Below are 24,634 nucleotides of genomic sequence, written 5' to 3' on the forward strand. Positions count from 1 at the left end.
TTACATCTATGCCAGTAAAAACTTGAAATTTGTACCAGACTAAATAATGATCAAGTAATACAATTTTTAAAATGAATGTGTGGCTTATTCTATTTCTATACTGCTTTCAAAGTGAGTCAGTAGACAATGCAGTTCCAGTGTAGACAATCCATAGCCTCTCAATTTGACCATAGAAAGGCCAGAGTCCTATATTTACAGCTACACAGAACTTCTGTCCAGAGGCAGTAAAGGCTGAGAGATTCAAAGAGAAATCATCAGAGAGATTGTTAGGGGCATTTAGCCTGGGGAATAGCAAAAACAAGTGTAGGTAGAAAAGGGTGGGCAGAGACATCTAAATGCTCTGAGACCCCTAGCACCCTGTTTTGAGATAGCAGAGAGGGCCCTGAATATTTAATGCTTTGAAGCTCAGAGATCCTGGTATAGGCGATGGCCTAATCCTAGGAGGAGGAAATTATTGAAGAAATCAGGTAACCTAAGGTAAAACCAAGGAGAGCCCAAAATCTCAGTGAGGTGTGAAATTTGTTCCCAGCACAAAGTCCCATTTCAGGAATTAAAGCTGAAGAGATAAGTAAACTAAAGAGTTCTATGACCAGCATTTAAAAATTATTGCAAATCTTGGGAGCCCCTAAAAGAAGGGTAAAGAGTCTTTATGATGACAGTAAATTCTATAGCAATTATAACTATAAGCAGAAACTGAAAGAAAAAGATGGATTTTCTATATACAAAGAAGAAATGAAGCTAGAGATAGAAAATAAAATAAATACTTGCGAGGGAAGAGATGCCATGAAAGCTATTCTTTGTCTGGGAACCTACAGCCATTGTTAATCCCTACTCTGTCCCATCTGTTGTTCTTCATCTCTTCCTTTATCTCTTTCTCTTTGGACTAAAAGCCTAAAACATACAAATGTCTAATTATTTTCTGAGTTAACTGGCCTTAATCATGATACATTTGTATATGCTGTGCTAATTATCCTTTCTTTTTTTTTTTTTTGCTGTCAAATAGAACTCTTGAAAACTGGGTGATAAAGTTATCCTCCCTCCTGCCTCATTACCACAGATATGGGCTTTTTGGGGGTTGTGTTTAATCATTTTCAGTGGAATTCAACTCTTCATGACCCTTTTTGGTATTTTCTTGAGAAAGATATTCAATAGATTTGCCATTTATTTCTCCAGCTCTTTTTATAGATAGGGAGATTGTGGCAAAGAATATTAAATTACTTGCCCAGGGTCATACATATAGTGTCTGAAGCCAGCTTTGAATTCAGGTCTTCCTGACTCCTGCTCCACCTAGTTGCCCAAGATGGGCATTTAAATATGAACAGTTAAGTGAAATTCCATCACCCTGTGATTCTAACTTCTGCATCATAGACTCCATTACAGGGCAATGATGACATTTTATGGTTTCTATATGGCTAAAGTTGGGAAACCAAATGTCTATTTTTCCTATTTTTTAATTGCCTATCCTATAACTGTGGTATACAGAAAGAGCATTGGCCTTGGAGTCTGAGAACCTAGATTCAAATCTGTCTCTGTTACTTACTAACAGATTTTGGAGAAGCCATTTAACTTCAACTTTAATCCATAAAATTAGGAGACTAGACTAGATGGTTTCTGAGATCCCTTCTAGTCCTATACTTATGATCCTAAGTCACTCAACTTCCTTAGGTCCCAGTTTTCTCCTCTGTAAAATGAGTGTATATACTAGATGACCTTTGAACTCCCTTTTAGAATCAAATCTATGAGTTTATGAAGAAACTAAAATTCTTCCTTTCTAGATGAATGAGCATCACCATATGGTGACGAGGTCCCTTTTCCCATAGCCAATTTCTTTTAGATGTCTCCCCCAACCAATATTCTTTTAGATTTCTTTTCCCACAGGCCTGTTTCCTTTGGTTTGGCTTTGAGTTGGCATATCTTGATCCCTTTACTCCCTTTGTAAGCAACGCATGGTACTTTGAAGTATATCTACAGTCGGTCCTCATCATTTGTTTCTTTAGCTTTCATAATTTCAAGAATTTACATGATTTTATTAGTAATCACAATTTTACTTTCATTTGGCAATGGTGCACAGTACTGGCTATTCATAGTAGAGAAAAAAAACTGAGAGTTGGGATATATGAAAGTTTGTGGAGCTACTGTTATCCTACTAGACACTTCACTAGTCTTGTTCACCCTTTCTTTGTGGAGAGCTTCCTGTGCATTTGTTCCATATTTTCATTGTTTGCTTTTAAAACTCAAGTTTTATATTATAATTATGCACTCAAAACATAGCGCAAGCTCTTCAGATTCTATGCCCAAGTGTGCAAAGTCAGCAATGTGGCTTAGTAAGAAAATAAAGGTATCACATGAACTTCATGCCAGAATATGTTCAGCCACTATCAACCTAATCAAGCAATTGGCTACAAATATCCAGGCTGCCTTTCCATCATCAATCTCAGCTTCAAAGTTAAACATTTATTTGCCTTTGCTATACCACCAAACTCAGAGACCACTAAGGATTTCAAATGGTGAGATATCACTGACAAATTATTTCAAGCTGCTACATCCTTCATGATCTCCAATTCCATTCACCAACTGTGAAAGACAGAGTGTCAGAGGTGATGTTGAGACCTCACCAGTCTTAGCATCTTCTGATGGCAGCAATTGAAGTCATAGCAATCTCTCTTTTGGTTTTCAGAGGGTGGGCAAGATAGAGAGAATCAAAGCAATATAGTATAACAGTACAATACCCTCACATTGCCATGTAACATAGTGGGAGGTAAGGTTCAAGTTAAATAATTTAAAAAGTTTTTAGTTTTAAGAATTTTAGTTATTGAACAGTATTTGTGGTACTATTTATTTTATGTTATGAGAAGTAAATATGATTTGAAATTAATGTTTATTTTAATTGAGAGGTTAGCACAAAAGATTACAGAATTCAAGGGAATTACTGTCAGGAAAAAATGTTTTGCATGTTACCAATTTTATTTTATGTACTGCAATTTATGGATGATTTCATGGTTACTATGTGGGGAAAGTATATATTATCAAAATTGATATTTTGTTACAAAAGAATTGTATGAATAAATGAGTTTTCAACAGTTTCTAGCAAAAGATTACAGGGTTTTTTTGGTGGTCTTAGGAATCAAATCCCATTTCCCATAGGTTCAATTTATCAACACTTGCATTTTTAATTTTATGACATTTTCTAGGAATGTTAACCTCAGGAAATTCAGGAGTGACAACTTGTGAGCAACGTGCTGTTCCAAATAGAATGGGTCTGGAGAACACAGTGTTACCCTATAAAGAGCCAGTTAGCTACAAGATCTGATAAATGCATAAACCAAGGAAGAAAGGAGTATGGAGTTCATATCACCAATCAAGCCCTTATAAGCCTAGGCAAAAGTGCCTACGATGCCTTGGACCTAGTGTTGGGAAGTGTGAGGGAGGGAGGAAAGCGATGTATCAAGAGATGAAAGCCACTCAGGAAGCTAGAAGCAGAGAAGGAATGAGGAACTAAATCTTTTCATTCTCTAGCCATTGCTTTTATCCCAAAGTTATACAATCTCCCACTATCCTACCTTATTGCTTCTACTGGGATACTTATAGGTTCACAAAGTCCTCCATCTAGAACTTAAAGTGACCTTAAAGATCAGTCTAAACCTTTTATAGATAAGATGACTGAGGACAAGAAAAGTGAAGTATGACAATGTCCAAGATCCCACAATCAGAATGAAATGCTATTTCATCTAGACTCTGAATTTGGCTTCCTAAATGAAAAGCACTCCACATGTGAGTAATTCTCTTCTGAGGGTATACACTTGTTTTGTTGCCTCTAACTGGGAAAGGATCAGAACCAAATAAAACCCAGAACCTCGATCAGCCAAACAGAAGGGAAACCGCACCCAGACAGGCGAATCAAGAAGAAAACCATAAATATTTTTTTCCTTTTCTGGATTTCCTCCCTTTGCCCACAAAATCTTCTGCCAGAAAGGTAACTCCCACTCCCATTCTCTGAACAAGAGCTACTTTTATACCCAGACTAGAGGCAGACCAAGATCAAAGCTGACTTACTAACCTTTCCAGTGGACATTATAGGGTCATAGATTGAAATATGAATTCATATCTGAGAAGTCAACTGCCCTTCATTTTACAGATGAACCTAAAAGAGGTGAAAACAATCAAGTGTTAGAGGTGAGATTAGACCTCAGTTTTTTTGACTTAAAAAAATCATAGTGCTTTGTCCTGTACTTCAATGCTTCAGTAAGAAGGTGTAGCAGCTAGTAGTACAGTGGATAGAATTCCAGGTCTATTTTTTAGAAGACTTATCTTCATAAATTGAAATTTGACTTCAAATACTTACTAGCTGTTGACTGTAGGCATGTCACTTAAGTCTATTTGCCTCAGTTCCCTCATCTGTAAAATGACCTGGAGAAGAAAATAGCACATTATTCCAGTATCTTGGCAAGAAAACTCCAGATGGGGTCATGAAGATTTGGACATCACCGAAAATAACAACAATAATAATTCTAATTGGACCTCCTTGAATGTTTAAATTGATAGAAGAAAGGGTAGAAAACTGTCTTCTAGTATTTGAAGAACTGTCATGTGGAAGAAGGAATAGATGTTTTTGGCTCCAGAAAATAGAATTACAAGTAATGGGTAGAAGTTGCAAAGAGGCAAGTTTAGACAATATAATAAAAATATTACTAAAATTAGAGCTATTCAAAAATAGAATGAGCTGTCTTAGGTGTTAGTAAGTTCTCCCTCACTAAAGATCTTCATTCATTCAACGTGCATTTATTAAGCTCTTAATACATGCTAAATTCTGGTGATACAGAAAGAACAAGTCCCTGCCCTCAAGGAATATCAGAGAAATAAACATATACATGTATTTTAAAATACCAGGAAGAACTAGCTCTTACAGCTGAGGAATTAGGCAAAGGCTGATAGATGACACTAGAGCTAAACTCTGACAGAAGCTAAGGATTCTAAGAGGTTAGGAAATGAAACCCAAGAGATCAAGTATTTTGTACAAGGGAGAAGCAGAACAAATTTGGCTAGAGCATAGAACCCATCAAACGGAATAAGGTGCTTGCAAATAAGCCTGTAACATAGGCTGGAGTCTGATAGAGAACAACTTCCAAGATCAAATATAGGTTGTTATATTGTAGAGATGATAGGAAACCATTGGAACCTATTAATACATGAAGGCTAGAGAATCATTTATCGGGTATATTATAAAGGAGTTCCTTTTTTAATGGAAAGGATGCTATAATTCCATCCAATCCTAAAATTCTGGGATTCTTTGATCATTCTTCATCCTGCACCCACCTTCCTCTTTCTAACTTAGTCTCTTCGATTTTGGCACTGATTCCAACTAGGGTTGACTTCTGGACTGTATTTATTTAAATCCCAATTTCTATCTTAATCTAACCTAGTCACTTAATTTCTCATTAGAATAGGTAACACTTACTACTAATCTCTATCTTTCTCTTCTAATACTGTTAACTTTAGTAACCGAGTGTTGGCTTACAGTTTTCAAGAGCTTATTAAACTTTCCCAACATCTTCATGAGTTAGATTGTAAAAATATTTTTATCCTTAACTTAACACAGTCTCTAGCACATAGTAGACAATGTTTATTGAATTAATTGAATTGAGTTTCTCCTCATTTGAGTCTGAATTCAGGTTGAAACCTACTTTTTAAACTTCATTATCCTTTTTTTGTCTATATTTTCTTTTGCAACATGGTTAATATGAAAATTGCATGACTTCACATTATGGTTTATATCAAATTGCTTGCCTTCTCAAGAAGAGAGAAAAGTAGGAAGTAGAGAATTTGAAAATCAAAAACAAATGTAAAAATTTTTTGTTTGTATTTAAATAATTGAGAAATAAAATAAAAGTTGAATGTAAGGGGGAAAAGAATTTATATCCGTTTGAAAGCTGAAAAAATGGAGGATCTTGCAGGTCTGCTTCTTCTGAATAGTTCATTTAGTGTTATCTAAAACTCTTACCCAATAGTCACTAGGTAGGATCACATACCCGTTAAGTCATATCCCCCCTTTTGTATACCCCTTTATGGAGACTACTACTCCACACTAAAGCTGTTTCTTGAATCAAAATAGACTCAGAACCCTACTATAATATGAACCGTGGAGTTTTTAAGGTTGAAGTTAGAATCCAAGTGCTAAAGCTTAGTTCTGCCTATAAAAATTCATTTAGGAGCAAACTATTGTACATCCCAATTAGATCATTATGCTTAATTGTAGTATTTGCACATTGGGTTTTTTTATATAATGAGCTGGAAGAGGGGAAAAGATTCTCTAGATAGAAGTCTGGGTTAATGCAAGAATTTAAAATAGATTCTTTTCCTTTTTAATCCCTGAGTAATTTCTTGGCTGCTTTCAAATGGAAAGTGTCAGGCACTCTGTTTGAAGCCCTAAGGAAATATGTTCCTACACAGTGAGGAGTTTTGGAAAAAAGACAAAAGATATTTCCCTTCCTTCTACTTGCATTCACATCTCAGGACAGCTGAAACTTGTAGAGCGATTGTTAAATTCTATTGGCTACATAGTAGATTGATTTAATAGAAAACATGTATTTTCAGGTAAATTAAAGGTTATTAAGTATTGCCTTGATGAGATACACATATATAATAGTTACATCAGAGTTCTTAATCTGGAATGTACAGACTCTTGTTCAGAGAGTCTGTAAACTTGGAAGGGAAGAAAATAGATATTTCAATGTAACCAATTTCTTTTATCGTTCTATGAATTTTATGTGTTTAAAAATATGAGAAGGGGTCTAGACTACACCAGATTGCCAAAACAGTCCACAACACACACACAAAAGATGGCACTAGCTGGGATTAAATTTAGTGGTCGTGAATTTCAAAGGGGTCAAGGTAGGGGGTAGGGAGAGACAAGCCAAAAATATGTCTTAGGGACCTTTTGTTTTGAAGAAAAGACTTCAACAATCCTTAAAGGATCTCCAGCTAGGGAAGAAAACCACTGGGGATATTTTCTCTTGATGAGTGAGACAAGTTAACCCTCCAACAAAATGAAATCAATGCTTGACTGTTGGAAGTGACCTGACCTTTCTACTACCCAGCTGGGTCCCGGACCAATAACACTCAAGCTACATGTAGATGATGGAAAGGCTTGCTCCTCATACCTCCCCTAGAAGGAAATGTATGTGTATGCCTCTGACAGACCCTCATTCTCTCCTGGTTGGTGGGCCAATTATAAGCACAGGGTCTGTTAACCTCAATCAGAACCCACAATCCTATCTGCTTTTTGTTTTTTTCACTGTGACAGATATTCCCTTAATACTTAGCTGGCAATTAGGTGGTGAAAGTGGATTCAACTCTGGGCCAGGAGTCAGAAAGATCTGAATTCAGATCTCCCTTTTGGACATCAACTGTGTAACCTTGGGCAAATCATTTAACCTTGTTGGCTTCAGTTTCCTCCTCTGGAAAATGGGGATAACATCTACCTCCCAGAGTTATTGTAAGAATGAAATAAAATAATTTTAAAGTGCTTAGCATGGTTCTTGGCATGTAGTAAATGCTATATAAATGTTGGCCATTATTATCTCCAGTAAAAACTTCCAGACTTTCTGGTGGTCTGTTTCTTTTTCCCTCCCTTCTTCCCTCCTCCTTCCCTCCCTCCATTCTTCCCTCCCCTCCTTCTCTCTTTTTCTCTCTCTGTGTCTCTGCCCCTCTCTCTCTCTCTCTCTCTCTCTCTCTCTCTCTCTCTCATTTTCTTATTCTTCCTTCCTTCCTTTCTCCTTCTTTCTCTTTCCTTTCTCATGTTGCAGAGGAGAAATGTAAGTCTCTGAGAAATTGTGACTTGTCTATGGTCACATAACTAATAAGTCTTAGATGCAGAATTTAAACCCATGTCTCTTTTTTGCCGCATAAAATACTATTTCTACACGTGTAATGAAAGCTTTATAGACTTTGCAACCAAGACTCTCATAGCAAAAGAAACCCAAAGTTTTTTGGAGGAGACTTTCAGTTACTTCTTGGTCTATTATCCCACTCCTCCCTATGAGTCTGGGAAAAAAATCTTTACCTTGCATTCACATTAAATAGTACCAATTCCTCACTAGCATACATATAATTTATAATATTACAGATTTATAAAAGGAAGAGGAAAAACAAAACAGAAGACTTTGAATGGACAACCACGAATCCCAGAGACTTCACAATGCAAATTCTCAGAGTTCCAATAAGGATTTATCTGCCTGAAGCACCCCCTCGAGTCTTAGGTTCATTTACTGTTCAGGGAGAAAACTTTCCACTGATGGAGTTTTACTTTTTCCCACAGGGTGATTCCACATATTGCTCTCTGCTGCCCTCTGCTGGTCATCCTTTGACATAACTTACCTGGTCCACTATAGCATCTGTGTAGCTTGGTTTTGGAGTTTTTGGTTTCTTTGTTTATAAAGGGGGCTGGAAAAAATCATTCTGACAGCTCTCTATTGTTTTGCATAACATTGTAGAATCATATATCTCGAGCTAAAAGAGAGTTCAGAGATTATCTAGCTCAACTCTCATTTTTTAGAGAGGAGGAAACTATTCCAGACTAAATTATTTGCCCAAGGTCACAACATATAATAATACTATTATAATAATAAATATTTACATAGAAAGTTTATAGAATACTTTATTATTTCATTTTATCCTCACAATAGGTAGGTGCTATTTATTACCCCCATTTCCCAGATAAAAATTATATTTCTTAGCCAAATCAAGCTGGTAAGTGTCTGAGGCTGTATTTGAACCTGTCTTCCTGATTCTACCACAACACAAGATTTAGTCCAGAACAGTTACTCTTTCCATCCCACTATAATGTCTCTTGACAAAGCCAAGGAGAGGAGGATGCCTTAAAATCCTCCTTGTTTTTTGGGAGTTATAGCTTTTTCTCTGGGGTTTCTCTGCCCCACTGGGATAGTCACAAAGCAACAGAGCCTTCAAAACCCCTTATCCCCAGACCCAACAGTCATATGGAGGTTTTTCCTGGGCCAGCTTCTGAGTTTGTTTCATTGCTTCAGAAGAATCCCTGATCTGATCTTCATGTTCAGCAGGGTGACTGAAAGCTCTGTTGCCCTTTCACCTCTGACACCAGAGATGGATGTTTTTCACTCAACATTTGTATAGAAGCATAAAAAAACATGTACTTTGTCTCATCCGTGTAAGCATACTTGGCTGTAATTATTCAAATAAAAAAATGTCATTAGCATTTTTGGCTACTTAGTTGCCTACTACATAGTCAGAGAGCCATTCCACCAAGCTGTTTTTCTTTTAAAAAAAAAGTCACCAACTCCTTTCATGTTTTCTTGGGTTCTGTGAGGAAAAAACAAAATTCTGCTAAGGACATTTAAACTGATCAGTAATAAAAAAAATGATTGTGGGATGAAAGTAGTTGATCAATATTTAGAAGAAAAGTCAATTCATTATAAAGATAAAAAGAAAATCAGTTAGAAGTGAGGGTAGAGAGTTTGCACTGGAATCCTGGATTTAACATCGATGTCTGCATGATTTTAGACAAGTCTTCTCCTAAGATCATAGATTTAGAAGTGTAAAGGATCTAAGAAGTCATTGAATCCATCCCCTTTATTTTATAGATGAAGTAACTATGGCCCAGGGAGGTAATTTTCCCAATGTCATACAGAAAATTGAGACAGTTCTTGTCTCAGATGCCAAACCTGAAATCTCCTCCATCTTCTATTTTTGCCCCCCATTTCTTCATTTTAAGAGGCAACATAGTGCAATGTTTAGACTACTAGAATAGGACCTAGTATTCTTTAAACCTGGACTTGGATTCTATTTTCAACATTTACTACTCATGAGTCTAGTCAACTAAAAGGCAATTTCCCTGGATATCAGGAATTTTTCCATCCATAAAGTGGGGACAATATTTTGAATGATTATCATGAGGCTGAAATGAGCTATTATACATAAAGGTCTTTGTAGATCTTAAAGCACAATACAAATGTGAATTATCAACTGTAAATTTATGGGGCTAGATTAGCTGACTTATAAGGTGAAAACCTTCAGTTTTAGAATTACTATCTAGTGACTTTTGTTTCTGAGTTATGGCATCCCCTTGGAAGGACCATTTGTCTAGATGTGTTAGAGCCAACACCAACCAGTTAGAGAGTGGGTTGTTAAAATTTTAGTGTCAACCAGCAATAGAATTGTTAAATTTTCCATGTGAACATTTACCCTTGAAATCAGCAAAGCTACAAATTAGAGCTTGATTTATTGTTTTATTGATTATCTACACTTAAGTGTTAATAATTCAGAGTAAACTTAAAAGTTTGTCATGTGCATTTTTTTCAGAAAAATGATCATTAAACATTTACCAGCACAACCCTAATTTCCATTCTCTGTCTATATTTCTTAATCTATGGAGAAATTTCAGAGTTTATCTTTATAAAGACTTTCCACTCAGTGGTATTCTGAGATCCAGAAGTTCAGTGATTATATTTTAATCCCTAAAATACTAAATAAATCTATTTTGGAGTATTATAATTATGGTGTCTTCCAGAAGTCCCAGGCACATCCAATCTGTTAAGCAGACTTAACATTCACACCTACAAGTCTTGACAAGAAGAATAAAATGCATGAAATTTAAATTCCTGCTCTTCTTGGTATTTGATTATAGGATCATAAACTTAGAGATGGAAAAGAATTTAGGCCACCTAGTCTAACCCACTTATTTCACAAAGAAGAAACCTGAGCTTCTTAAAAGTGAAATTACCTTTCCCAATGTCCTACTGTTAGGAAGCAGAAGAGATAGGATTTGAACTCAGGGTCTGTGACTCCAAATTCTGTGTTCTTTCCTCTGACACCATGGAGACTTAGTTTTACTTCCTGTTAATTTTCAGTTTTTGATTAATGCAGCCACTTATCCATTTGAAATCATAGGCAATGGGGGAAGGGGAGGGATAAAACTTTGGTCTTGTGGGTGGTATTCCTGCTGCTCTCTGGCAGCTTGTGATTGATCCCAGAGATCTCCATCTTCTGGCATGCACTCCCCTTCTTGCTCCCTAGGGATGAAGAACAAGTTGTTTGGCTCTGTTTCCAGATACCATCTGTGGCTGTTTGGGGTTTGTATAAACTCAAGCAGCCTGTCACACACACCTCATGGGGTTGGAGATTGAGAAAGGTAAAGGAGCTGTTAACTTCGGAGCTTTTTATATCCTGGCTTTTCTCATGATAGGAGTTTGAAGGTGTCTGAAATGAAAAGGGGTATAATGGGGTGGGGAGGACTTTATTAGAAAGTTAGGAAATATGCCTGATTATGGGTTTGACTTTTGATGGTACATAGAGTAATGTGTGTATGTGAGGTCCTTGAAGGGATCATAGAGGAGCTTACTAATGTCCCCATCTGAGAGTGTGTGTGTTTGTGTGTATGTGTGTGTCAGAATTAACCATTCTGGAGCCAGTTGCAGAGGAAAGGATGAAGGAATCAAGGGAAGAATGATAACTAAGTTAATGAAGCAGAAAGATCACAGTAATTGTTAAAGCAGATCATTGATTGGGGGCAGGTGCAAGCAGAAAGGTTTTTGTTCAATATCATGTAATAGAAAATGTCATTCACTAGGGCTGTTCCATTCTTGATTCCACTACTAATTAGGGATGTTACCTTAGACAGGTCACTTTGTTCTGCCCCTGTTGCCCCAACTTTTCTGGAGGCAATGGAGTAATGTAATGGCCAGGATCATGCTGTTAAGTAAATTCTGAGACCAAATTTGAAGTCATTTCCTCCTGACTTCAGGGCCAGTGCTCTATCTGTATTGTACCACCTAGATTCTCTTTGTTTCCCATTCTTTTTAAAATTTTCTCTTTATTTTGTTATTTTTCCAATTACATGTAAAATTGTTTCCCTATTCATGAAGAAATAGAAAGCATACTTCACCCAGATTCTTCTTAGTGGACTGTTCTAATTTTTAAGAAAACCAGTACATGAAAATCCATTTCTGAAAATAGATAAATTAAGGGGCAATTGTTCACAATACATAAGTTTGGGTTTTTGTTTTGCCTTACAAAAGGATTTTGTTCCTTCAAATGATAAATTCCACTCATGATCATTATAGTGAAAAGAAAACTTATTATGTCTAGATTACCTAGGCAGAAAGAGGGATTACCTAGTTAGTGACTTGCCTCTAAGATCTTCTCCAATTGACCTTGTGTATGTATATCTATATCTATCTTTTTACAGATGTTTGCTTGCGATTACAAAGATTGCCTTTGCAATCTTTCAAATGAGAGAAGGCATTACTAGATATCTTCCCTCCCTTAGCTCATTTGGGAGAAGAGCTATGAAAAACCATCTCATAGAAGAAAAGTTCGTTCCATCACTTCAAAAATGTAATACACCAACCCTGTCTGAAAAGTCTCCCCCTCCCCCCAAATAACTTATCCCATCAGAGCCTTAAAATAAGACTTTAGGCAAGAACATGAGTGTTCAGGGTGGAGGAAATTCAGAGGTCAGACAGATTAAAATTGTATGTTGCTTTCTGGTCTCCCTATTATGTGAGAAAATATGATAGCACTTAAACAGACATAGAAAGGGGTCACTGGGTTAAGTCCAACACTGAATGATTTGAGCTAAGGAGACAGGCTTAAAAAGAAAATCTATACTGTTCTGAGAAAAAGTTAATGGGAAATGTAATTAAAGCAAATAAAATGATAAAACACTATAGGTAATGCAACCTGAAGTGCTCTTTGACCTAGGAAAGGATGAAACAAAAGGCCATGAAGAGACATGGGGGTGAGGGGAGAAGCCACTCATGGCAAAAAAAAAAAAAAAAAAAATGATGGGTTTTTATTAGAGAGAGAGCAAGGGCCAGGGGGCATGGATAGAAAAGCCCCTAAAGAGTTGGAAGTATCCAGAGAGCTCCATTGAATAGGAGACAAGAAATATGCCTGGTTTATGCAATCAGGTTAGATGTCTACTTAAAGGTCCATGCCAGAAGGGTCTCGTGTCTATTTTCCTGAGTTCTGTGCCTGTGCTAAACACTGGAAGGACTGTCTGCCCTAGCTGACTGGGAGGGAATTTAGAATTTTGTTGTCCAAGGTAAGTGATATAGTCCGTGCTTAAAGGGAAGCAGTGGAGTGACCTCCTGGGGGAATGGGGAGTCAGGACTTCTAACAGACAATACACGGATGTATCCCTGACATCATGGAAATGCTCCAGCCTGGAGATCTCTCATTAGATTCAGTGAAAAGTCACAGAATCTTCTTGGTGAGCTCTTTAAAGAAAGGTGGTATGTGTGTGTGTGTGTGTATGTATGTGTGTGTATATATGTATATATATGTGTGTATATATGTATATATACACACATATAACATAGAGATGCATAGACAGATAGATATTCCCCCCGCCCCTTTCTGAACTGAAGAGTTAGAGTGCTGTAGCCACAGAAAACAGCTCAACCAGCTGAACTGTGAACAAACCCTTCATTTGGACGTTGATCAGTTGTTTGGGGGGCTTATTGCCAGCTGAAATGTGACTATTAAGTCCAGCCACGCAGAGCAATTTCTTGAAAGGACAGAAAATCATTTCCCAAGGAAAGCCAGTGAATCTTAAACAAAAGGATGCGGGAAACTATTGAGGGATAAGGTAACAAGCAGAAAGCCTTCATTCAAATACCTCCCCCCTTCATCTTGCTCAATAGGGAACTCATGAAAAGTATATATGTATATGTGCTGGGTGTGTGTGTGTGTGTGGGAAGCTTATTTTCTCAGTACATAGTACATTTTGCCTGCAATTTTATCAAATGCAGAGTTTTAGAGTAACATTAAATGCACCAGTGTTTTTAACATCTGGATTAATGTTGCATCTACTTTAACTATAACTCCTTTTCTGGTTGCTTATGGTATTTTTTCCTGATCTGATCATTCTGGAATTTGGCTACAATATTCCTTGGAGTTTTCATTTTGGGATCTCTTTCATGAGGTGATCAGTGGATTATTTAAGTGACTATTTTACTCTAGGATATCAGGACAGTGTGATAATTTCTTGAAAGATTCTATCCATGCTCTTTTTTTTATCATAGCCTTCCAGCAATCTAATAATTCTTAAGTTATCTCTCTTGGATCTCTTTTCCAGGTCAATTGTTTTTCCAATGAGGTATTTTACATTTCCTTCTATTTTTTCATTCTTTTGATTTTATTTAACTGATTCTTGATGTCTAATAGAGTTATTAGCTTCCACTTGACCAATTTTAATTTGGGGGAATTATTTTCTTCAATTAGCTTTTGTACCTCCTTTTCCATTTGGCCAATTTTATTTTTAAGGGCTTTTTCCCTTCAATATTTGTGCTTCCTTTTCCAAGCTGTTAACTATTTTTTCATAATACTCCTTCATAATTCTCATTTCTTTTCCTAATTTTTCTTCTATCTCTCTTGATTTTTAAAATCCTTTTTGAGCTCTTCAAAGAGGATTTTTTGGGCTTAACACCAATTCATATTCCCCTTTGAAGCCTCACATGTAGGCATTTTGACAGTGTTGTCCTCCTATGAATTTGTATTCTGATCTCCCCTGTCACCATAGTAGTTTTATAGACAAGCTTCTTTTCTGTTTCTTACTCATTTTTTGGCTTATTTCATGATTTTTAAAGTTGGGCTCTGATCCAGGGGCACAGAGGGCACTGCCCAAGCTTTTTATGTTTGGGACTAGAGGCCTGGTCACTGGCCTTCTATACCAAAGCTTTAAGTAATTTTCAACTTGGCCATGGCACTGCAATATCCTGCCCTCATTGCACCTGTTGTCCCAGAGTTCTGGGGCTATCATTTACCTTCTGTGCTGGAGCTGGAGGCCTCACTGGTGTCCTGCTGTGCCAGGAACAGGAGGCCTTGGTTTCTGTGACTGTGCTGTGACTAAGAGTTTCCCCTGCCTTGTTTGGACATTGCTCAGTGGGGTGTCCTTCCCTTTTACCCAAGTGAGACAGACTTTTCTGAAGTTTCATTACATCTTTTTGTGGATTCTGCCATTCCAGAATCCATATAGAGTCTTGATTTAATGTTGTTTCCAAGGGAAATTGGGGAGAGCTCAGGCAATTTCCTGGCTTTTCTGTGCCATCTTAGCTCATCTCCTTCAATAATTCCTTTTAAAACGTTGATATTTTTATGTTGTTTACAATACAATCATTTCCCTATAGCTTCCTCTTCCCTATTATGCCCCACTCCCACCACAACAAAGAAACAACAAAGAAAAAGAATCAAATTAAATGAACCAGTACAGCAACTGTGTTAGTTGACTTCTCCCAGATCTGGTATTCTTAGTCATATGACTTCTGAGATCATGATTAGTCACTAGTATTCTGAGTTCAGTTGTCATTTTATGTTAGATTTTTAAAATTTATATCATTGTAGTTGTGTGTTGTCACTCCTGGCTCTACTTGCTTCAATGTGCATCAGTTCATATTATCTAAGGAATCATAGATTTGGAGCTGAGAAGCACCTAAGAAACTTTTCAGTCCAATTTCTTAATTTTATAGGTGAAGAAACTGAGGTCTAAATATGAAAAAAAAAACTTTTCCAAGATCACTTGGGTGGTAAATAGCAGAAGTGGGATTTGACTTGGGTTCTATCACTTCAAATTCAGCATTCTTTCCATGGTCTTCCCAGATTTCTTTACATTCTCTCTATTTGTCATTTTATATAATGCAATAATATTCATTGCATGTGTAGTCACAATTTTGTTCAGCCATGCCTCAATCAAAACATATGTACTAGTTTTAGACTACCATTTAAAAAAATAGTGCTGTGATGATTTCCCCACCAAATCTTTCTTTTAGGTTTCATTTGACTTAATTTAATGGGCTTTTCTAATCTCATGAAAATAAATGGAAGGACATCAGTGATTTGCAGGCAGTACATACTGTAACCAACCAACTAAGGGAAATAAAGAAAATTCCCTTGGCTGAAAAGGAGCCAATCTCTTGCCTCCCATAGATATTCTATTTCTTACATACTTTCTTGATTACTTTCTCATCCAGCCCTTTCTTTTTCTTTCTGCCTCTTTCTTTTGAATCTTCTATATCCACATAGTCAGATACCCCATTTCTGATTCTTTTCACACCAGGATAGTGACCAAAAGGGGGTTCCTGGATGAGAAGGTTGTTCTTGCTGTTCTCAAGACCTATAAGAAAGGATTTTCCTTGTGGTTGTGGCCATGATTGCGTCCAGGAGGGAGGATAACACCCAGTTTATCTGAAGCTTTGATATTATCTTTGTGGAACATGCAACCATATAGAAAGTTTGGGCTCCTAAATACAACATAGCTCTTGAGTTTGAGTAAGTGTGCCCAATTCTAAAGTGCATTCTTTCATTCTCAATATGAAGGATTTAAGTAGACAATTTTTGGACAACATTTTTTTAAAGGAGGAAATCCCTCTCCCCCTTATCATGGACTGTTCTTGTGTATCTAAGAGCTATTCAGAGTGGAAGGGGCTGTCTTATTAAAGTAGTGAACTCTCTGTCACTGGATATCTTCAAGCATTCATGCAAATGGTTAGAATAGATGGTCTTAGATTCTGGGATTCCAAGGTTAGTAGTGGTATAGAGAAGGGCTTCTTAAATTTTTTCACTTGCAACCCCTTTTTGTCCAAGAAATTTTTATATGACCCTGGATATGTAGGTATATAAAATAACTATACAAACTAAATGTTTAATAATAATAAATCATGATTTTGTAACCCCCACATTCAATTACAAGACTCCATATAAGATTGTGAACCAGTTTTAAAAAAATTACTGAAATTAGTAATTGTTGTGCTTCCAAGGATTGTCAGAGGTTGATCCTGGAAATACCAGCAGTCATATTTAGTTGTGGCTATTTGGGATTTTGGTTTTTTTTCTGTTCAATCATTCTGCTGGATATCATACCAAAAGCAGATTGTTCTTAGAAAAGAGGCAATGATTTGCCAGCATCATCATTTCTCTCCAGTAGATCAGGATTTTGAGAGGAGAGAGAGAGAGAGAGAGAGAGAGAGAGAGAGAGAGAGAGCGAGAGCGAGAGAGAGAGAGAGCAGAGAAACAGAGAGAGACAGAGAAGACACACCCAAGCATATACATACCCCTTATGATTCAGCTGACTTGGTTTAGATTTCCTGGAGTCATCCTCAATAATTAAATGGGCTTGAACAAGAGTGGCTTGATTGGCTTCCTTTTGATTTAATGGGAGTAGTTAGGGTGGCAGGATAGCTGAATTGAATCAGGAAAGCATCTTTTTGTAACCGCTGGAGAGAAAAATGATACTGAAAGTTCAAGTCCTGTCAACAGGCTTGTGTGGTTGCTGTGTTACTGAACAGGCACATGGCTCTCAGTCAAGGAGCCCACACAACCCAACCACATATCCACTGCCCCTGCCTCATTTCTCCATGGTGTGCCTATCTTCATCATTCTCTATCAAGCTGAAAATTCTATTTTCTTTTTAAATTGTCTTAAGCATTTGTTAAGAAAAGTCTATGGGATGGGGGATAATGTAAATGCACACTGAGTAGGTCTTCAAGTCAGAAGTCATAAAGAGCTGTGTACAAATCCTACCTCTGACCCATTCTGGATTTATATCATATTTCTTGCCTTCTCAATGGGTGGGGGAGAGCCTATTAAGAATTTAGTTCTCAAAATTAAAAAAAAAGAATGGTAAAATAAAAAGGCATATATATCTATGTGTATGATATATATATATATATATATATATATATATATATATATATATATATATACTCATGGCTCTGGTTCCCTTCTACCTTTGTAGCCTTTTACTCCCTTCTATGTCCACTGAAAACCAACATTGATCTTCTTGACATTTCTTATATCTCCCAACTTCTTGCCTTTTCCATGTTGTTTGACAGGCCTGGGATGCTCTTCCTCCTCACCTCTGCCTCCTGGTTTCTTTCAAAGCTCACCTTACTCTCTTTTGAAAGAGATATTTTCTGGTCGTCTCTCTATGGTTACCTTCTATCTACTCTGTTTATACATTGTATGTACATAATTGTTTGCATGTTATTGCACCCTGTTGAAGGCAGAGCATTTCTTTGTATTCCCAGTGGATATCACAGTGTCTGATATTCAGTAAGTACTTAATAAATTTTTGTGGAGTGACTATGGATGAGAGAGATAAGAGTTAAATAAAAAGAGACAGACAGAGGTAGTGGAAGGAGACTTCAAATCAAGAGATCTGAATTCTAGTCCTGCCCCTGTCATTAATTATCTGCTTGTTTTGGACAAGTCACAACCTCTTGGAGTTTCCATTTTTCTCATTTGTAAAATGAGGTTGCTGAGCCAGCTTCCAGATCTCTATCACTTCTTTTTCTTCTTAACATCCCATAGGTCTGTAACTTTAAGAACTTTTTATCCTGTTGACAGGAGATTTATTGAACAAGAATGAGTTAATGATAAAAATTAGTGTTTTCTTCCTTGGAAATACTCTGAATAAGAAAGCTATTTCTCCACAAGGAGAAATATTACTTAAAACGACTAGGAGGAAGAAGGAGATATGGGTACAGATTGATGACTCTTAGTAATTTTTTTTGCTTTTATTTTTTAATTTATGAAATGAAACAATATTTCTATAACAGAATATAATTAAAATATGATTACACATGAAACTACAAATCCATTAGTACAACTTGCTATTTCTTTTAAACATGTAATAAAGCTGTTGTATGAATTTCTCTTTTTTCTCTCATTTATCCCCTTGACCTAGTCTACCATTAGTCTTACACTGTAGTCACTTTGACATTCAGTCATGATTTGTGTTTAACTGTTATGGATAAGCATTTTAGACATGGAATGTACATGGTTTGTATTTATTAGTGAAAGAATGAGGATGCTCTTTCTAGGCTTGGATATTTCTTCTTAATTCAGAAAACAAGTCATAGTTCTTTCTGAGGACCACAAAATTTAGAGTTAGAAAGGACTTTGATGTCATATAGTTCAGGCCCTTCATTTTATTCTGTATATCTCACCCAGAATAAAATTTACTTTTCTCCAAATGTTTGGATAGTCTGGTAAATTAACTATATTGACATTCAAACTTTGACATATCTCTGAATCTCACTAGTATGTCTATGTATAGAACGCCATTAGAAGAGGAAATGTGGTATAATGGATAGAGATTGGATCATGGAGTCAGGAAGACATGAGGTTTTGTGTACTTATTAGATGTGATTCCACACAAGTAATCTAGCTCCCTGGTCATCTTTGCATAAGCTGCCTTGAAGATGAGCCAGAAAGTCTAGGAAGATTTCATCCTTTTTTACAAAATTCTCCCAAACCTCTGTCTCCCACCCAAAATCCATAACTCCTGCTTTGACTTTGCTACCAAGGCCAGCCACCTTTCTGATTCCCATAGATCTCTTCTTCTCTTCATACCTTTCCAGTTTTGGAAAAGGGTTGTCAGTCTATTCTTTGTAGTCTTATCATCCTAGTAACTTTTCAAGTCAAAAATATCCAATCTGAGGACCACATTTCCCTCTATGTGTCACTTCCCTTTTTGGAATGTTAGCTCTTGGCTATGAACTGGGACTCAGCATTCTGAAAAGCAGTTTGTAATTATGCAAATAAAATGACTAAAAATGTTCATATCTCTTGACCCAGAGATTGCCCTATTGGGCATATACTACAAGAAAGACATTAACAGAAATGTCTTTAAATAGATTAAAATGTTTATAATAGCAACACTCTTTTGGTAGCAAAGAATTGGAATAAAGTAGAAACTTATCAACTAGGGAAATGACTTAAATTGCATTACTTGCATGCAATGGAATATTAGAGATTTATAAGAAAAAAGAAAAATAATGAATACAGACAAGCAAGGAGAGAATTATATGAACTAATGCAAAGTGAAGTAATCAGACAAGAGAATAATGTATATTGACTACAGTGTAAAGTGAAAGAACAACTACAAAGCAATCAAATGTGTTTGTTGTAAAATTACAAAGAATAATTATGGCCTCAAAGAAGAAACATAAAAAAACCAACTTTTCTCTCCGTGCCCCCATGAAGGAAAGACTACATAGTTATGGAAATGGCATCAGATTTTTTTTGATGTATTGATTAGTTTTGTATATTTTTCTTCTTTCTGGAAGAGGAGAGTGAAAGGTACAGGGGGAAATATGGGTGATGTAAAATATATCAATAAAATCTATTTTTTTTAAATGGAAGAAAGCAGAAACTGTTTTTGCTTCTATATTTGTATCTCCAGTGATTAGCACAGGACTTGGCACAATGTGAATGTTTAATAAATATTTTTCATTCATTTAAATTCATACATTTAAGCTCTCTGGACCTCAGTTTCCTTATCTGTAAAATGAGGTCATTCTAATTGGGGATCTTTGACCACCGCAAAAGCTCTAATCCTTTGACATGCTAGGTTTCTGGTCATTTTTTTTTCATTTCCTATTTGATTCTATTGGATAGTAAACAGAATTTTCCCTTTTCTTTCTTTTCTTTCCTTCTTTCTTTTCTTCTCCCCTTATTTCTCTTTTTTGTCTTTTATTCTGGTCCAGTGGGTGCCTAAAATTGTACAATCCCTAAAATATTTGTTATCCTCTCCCCTTTCTTCCTCTTCTCTCCTCTCTTCTTTCCTTCTCTCCTCTCATACATTGCTCCCAGAGTTAGGGGAGCTGGGAGGTCACAGCAATCATGGCATTTACATTGCTGCCAAAGAACCTTTTCCTCATCACCCTGTCTTAAAACTGATTAAAACAAAAATAGCAACAAGAAATCTTACTAGATAGTAAAATATGCAGAGGGATGCTAAAACAAATTGGGAGCTGTCCTCACAGCATCTGGATCCAGTGCTACTCCTGTCATCCTTCGCTGCCTCAAGGATCAAAGCCCATTTCCCTTGAAAGCTATATGAAATGCATCTCTACCCAAGACTCCTCTTAGACTCTCCCTGAGAATTTTCTCTTCTCATCTTGGAGAATAGATTCAACAAAAAAAGAGGCAAATGAACCCTCAAGGATCAAGACACATTGTTTACAATTAGTTTAAAGGACATTATTGTACCATTGTGGGACAAACAAGCCTTAATAACAAAAATATATCTACATACTTGTATTCATGCTAGCATACAGTGGTGCCAAAAACCCTAGTTCGGCTCTGACATTAATAGTTTTGTAGCCTTTTACAGTGTGTTTAATGTTAAATAAAATGAATTGAACTTAACGTTCCTGAGCCCAAGTTAGGAAGTCTATAAAATAGGAATAATAACACTTATTATAATAATTACCTCATCATTATGATCAACAACAAGAATTTACTAAGTATTTAGTAAATACCAGGCACATATACTAGGTATAAGGGTTACAAAGAAAGAGAGGGGCAAGGATCTCACATTCTAATAAGGAAGATAACAGACAAATAACTATGCACATAAAAGTTATATACATACAATGTAAATGGGAAGTAATAGCAGAGGGAATGCACTAAAGCTGGGATGGCCTGGAGAAAGGTCTCTTACTGAAAATTAAATTTGAACTGAATCTTAAAGGAAGGGAGGGGAGACAGGCAGGAGTAATGAGGAATGAGAGAATTCCAGGCTTCAGAGATATCCAATGTCATGAAGTTGGAAGACAGTGTAGTGTGGGAGTCCAGAGGCTCTGGATCACTAAGTATAGTGGATAGGATGGAAAGAAGATTAAGGTCTGAGGAGGTTACAAAAGTGATAAGAGATTAAGTTGTGTAGGGTTTCAAAAGTCAAACAGAAGATTATTGATTTTCAAAACAATTGGGAATCCCCTGGAGTTTAATAAGTAGGAAGATAAAAAAAATCAGACTGGATTGGGGAAAGACGGGGAGACAAACCAGAGGACTTATTGCTATAGTCCCCACATGAGTTGAGGAAGACCTTTACCATGAATTGGCTGTGTAAATAGAGAGAAGGGAACATGTTTGAGAGATGCTGTGAAGGTGAAACTACAATATTTTTTTAAAAGTTTATAATGTAGTTTTATGCAAGTAAAATATATTATCACAAGCTACTTAATCATTAAAACTACCAGAATCTATTGTCTCTCCAAACTAGACCTCTAGATGATATGCAAAGAGTATTTAGAAAAACAGACATTTATATTTAATATTTTTAAGAGGTAATTCAGTAGATGAGAGTGACTGTGCTTCCTGTTCTTGATAGATTTAAAAAATGTTTTTCTTGTATGCATCATTGAATAGATAATGCTTATACTTGGAGTTAATGTCCCTTAAAAGTGTACAATTTACACTTTCAGTTTTACAAAAGAAGTACACTAGCTACATGAAATTTTTGTCCTTGAGTCTTAATGTGCTCTTACTATGACATGATTTAGTTAATATGCTAAATGTATTACCAAAGGATCAGATGCCATACATTTAATGAAACTGCCAATAGAGTAAGTATGTTGGATGAGTGCTAATAAGGAAGAGATGATGACTTGGAGATTGTGAGTGACTGGGAGGATGGTGATGCTCTGGAATGTTAGTTCAGTAGGGGGGAGAGTTTGAGGGGGAAAGATAATAAGTTATGTTTTATACATGCTGAGCTTGAGATATCTATGGGACATCTAGCTTGTGGTGTCTAATAGGCTTTGGAGGTATGAAACTGGAGGTTAGGATTAAGGTTAGGGTTAAATAAATTGATTTGAGAATCATCAACTGATGAGATCATGAAATGAGATAGCATAGAGAAAAGAAAAGAAAAAGAAACCCAGAATGGAGCCTTGGGAACACTCACTGTTAGTAGATATGATCTGAAGGAAGAACCAACAAAGAAGAATGAGAATTAGTTAGAAAGACAGGAAAAAACCCAGGACAGAGTATTGACACAAGAATCCAGAGAGAGGACAGTATCCATAAGAGAGTACCAAAGACTACAAAAGGGTTCAAAAGGTTGTGGATTGAGAAAATGTTTGTTAATTAAGAGATCATCAGTACCATTCCAAAAAGCAGCTTCAGTTGAATGATGAAGCTGGAAGCTAGATTAAAGAGAGTTTAAAAGAAAGTGAGAATAGAGGAAGTAAAGGTACCATTTGTAAATGATTTACTCAGAGCCAGTAAGGACATTAGGATCACAGAAAGAGGGAGATATGAATATGTTTGTAGACAACAGGAAAGCAGCCAGTAGATAAAGACTGAAGAGTAGTGAGAATGGGAATGATAAAGAGGGTGATTTGCTGGAAGAAAAGGGATGGGATGAAGAGTTTGCCTTGGCAAGAAAGGCTACTGCTGCATGTGAGAAAGGGATTCTGGGAAAAAGCATTTGAATGATGTGAGATGTGGAAGGAAGATTAGTGGTGAAAATCAATAAGCTAATTTTATGTTAAGTGCTTTGTAAGATAACAGTTATTATTAGCAGAGTATATATTATGTTTACTATCTAATTGGTTATTGTGATTATTTCCATCTTTAAGTTAACCATATTCCCATCATCACAATGACTCTCATTTATATACTGCTTTCAAGTTTGAAAAGTAGTTTACCCACACATCTCATTTGAGGCTCATAAAAACCCAATAATAGCACCTTGAAAGGTGAGTGCTATTATTAAGGACTAGAAAACAGGTGAAACTAATAGAGCTTAAGTGTCTTGTAAGGGTCAGATAGCTGTTTTCTGAGTCTGGATCTTCCTGATTTCCTTTCATGCCCTCTATCCACTAAAGCATATTCTCTAATCATACCTTTTTTCTGGTTGCCAAACATTTTCTGGTTTTTGTTTTTTTACTCATGGATAAAAAGAAGAATTTACCAGCCACTTATCTGGGTAGGGGCAGCCTTTTTACCTCTTACCTATGTTGAGGATGGAGAGATTAGGGAGGAAGAAAGGAAGGAATGCTGAAAGGTTCTGTTCTATGATCTCTCATAATAGGTTGTTGGACAATGTTCCTAGGAATTCTTTTTCAGAGGATTTGATTGATCATTAGATTCATGGGCTTCCCGTGTGGTGGTATTTGAAAAATACTAACAATTCTCTCTCCCTCCCTCCCTTCCTTTTTCTCTCTCTTTCCCTCCTTTCTTCCCTCTTTTTCTCCCTCCCTCCCTCTCTCTGTTTCTTTGTCTGCATGTGTATGTGTGTCTGTCTGTCTCATCTCTGGCTCTCTGTATATGTGTGTCTCTCTTAGTGTCTCTATCTCTGTCTCTTGGTCTTTGTATGTGTCTCTCTCTCTGTCTCTGTCTCTCTCTCCATATATATATATATATATGTATGTATGTAATTTTGTATCCCCATAGTACTATGTAAATTCCTTGAGAGAAAGATGTTTCATTTTTATAACTATATATCCCTAGGGACTGGCATGGTGCTAGCACTTAATAAGTACTTATTGGTTGAATACTTATGCACTTGCTATATCCTTCCTGACAATGCAAACTTTTTGAGGGCAGAACTGTTTCTTTGTTTTGTCTCAATCTCTGCCTACCTAAGCACCTTCTCTGGCACATAATAGAATCATTATTAATTTTTGTTGAATTGAATTGATTATATAATTATTTAAATGGTTATCCAGATCATTCCATTTCCCCTTCTCCAAATGCTTCTTTAGCATCTCTGTACAATCAACCAACAAGTTTTTATTAGGAACTTACTATGCGCTAGCCAGGTATTAGGGATGCAAAAAATACTATGAAATAGTCATTGTCTTCAGGG

The 24,634-nt window shown here is 36.4% G+C and overlaps 1 protein-coding gene and 1 long non-coding RNA gene across 2 annotated transcripts in view; one reads left to right on the top strand and one right to left on the bottom strand.

The window, feature by feature from the left end:
• SCML4 (Scm polycomb group protein like 4) overlaps positions 1-24,634 on the top strand; it is an 86,154-nt gene that overhangs the window by 37,205 nt on the left and 24,315 nt on the right. The window lies entirely within an intron of this gene.
• On the bottom strand, positions 3,762-23,817 carry LOC116423158. Its single transcript, XR_004233640.1, has 4 exons — positions 23,779-23,817; positions 17,082-17,243; positions 4,343-4,407; positions 3,762-4,141 (listed from the first exon to the last, which is right to left on the bottom strand). It is a non-coding gene; the product is annotated as an uncharacterized LOC116423158 (long non-coding RNA).

This window comes from Sarcophilus harrisii, chromosome 4 (assembly GCF_902635505.1).
Source record: "Sarcophilus harrisii chromosome 4, mSarHar1.11, whole genome shotgun sequence".
NCBI classification, from domain to species: domain Eukaryota; kingdom Metazoa; phylum Chordata; class Mammalia; order Dasyuromorphia; family Dasyuridae; genus Sarcophilus; species Sarcophilus harrisii.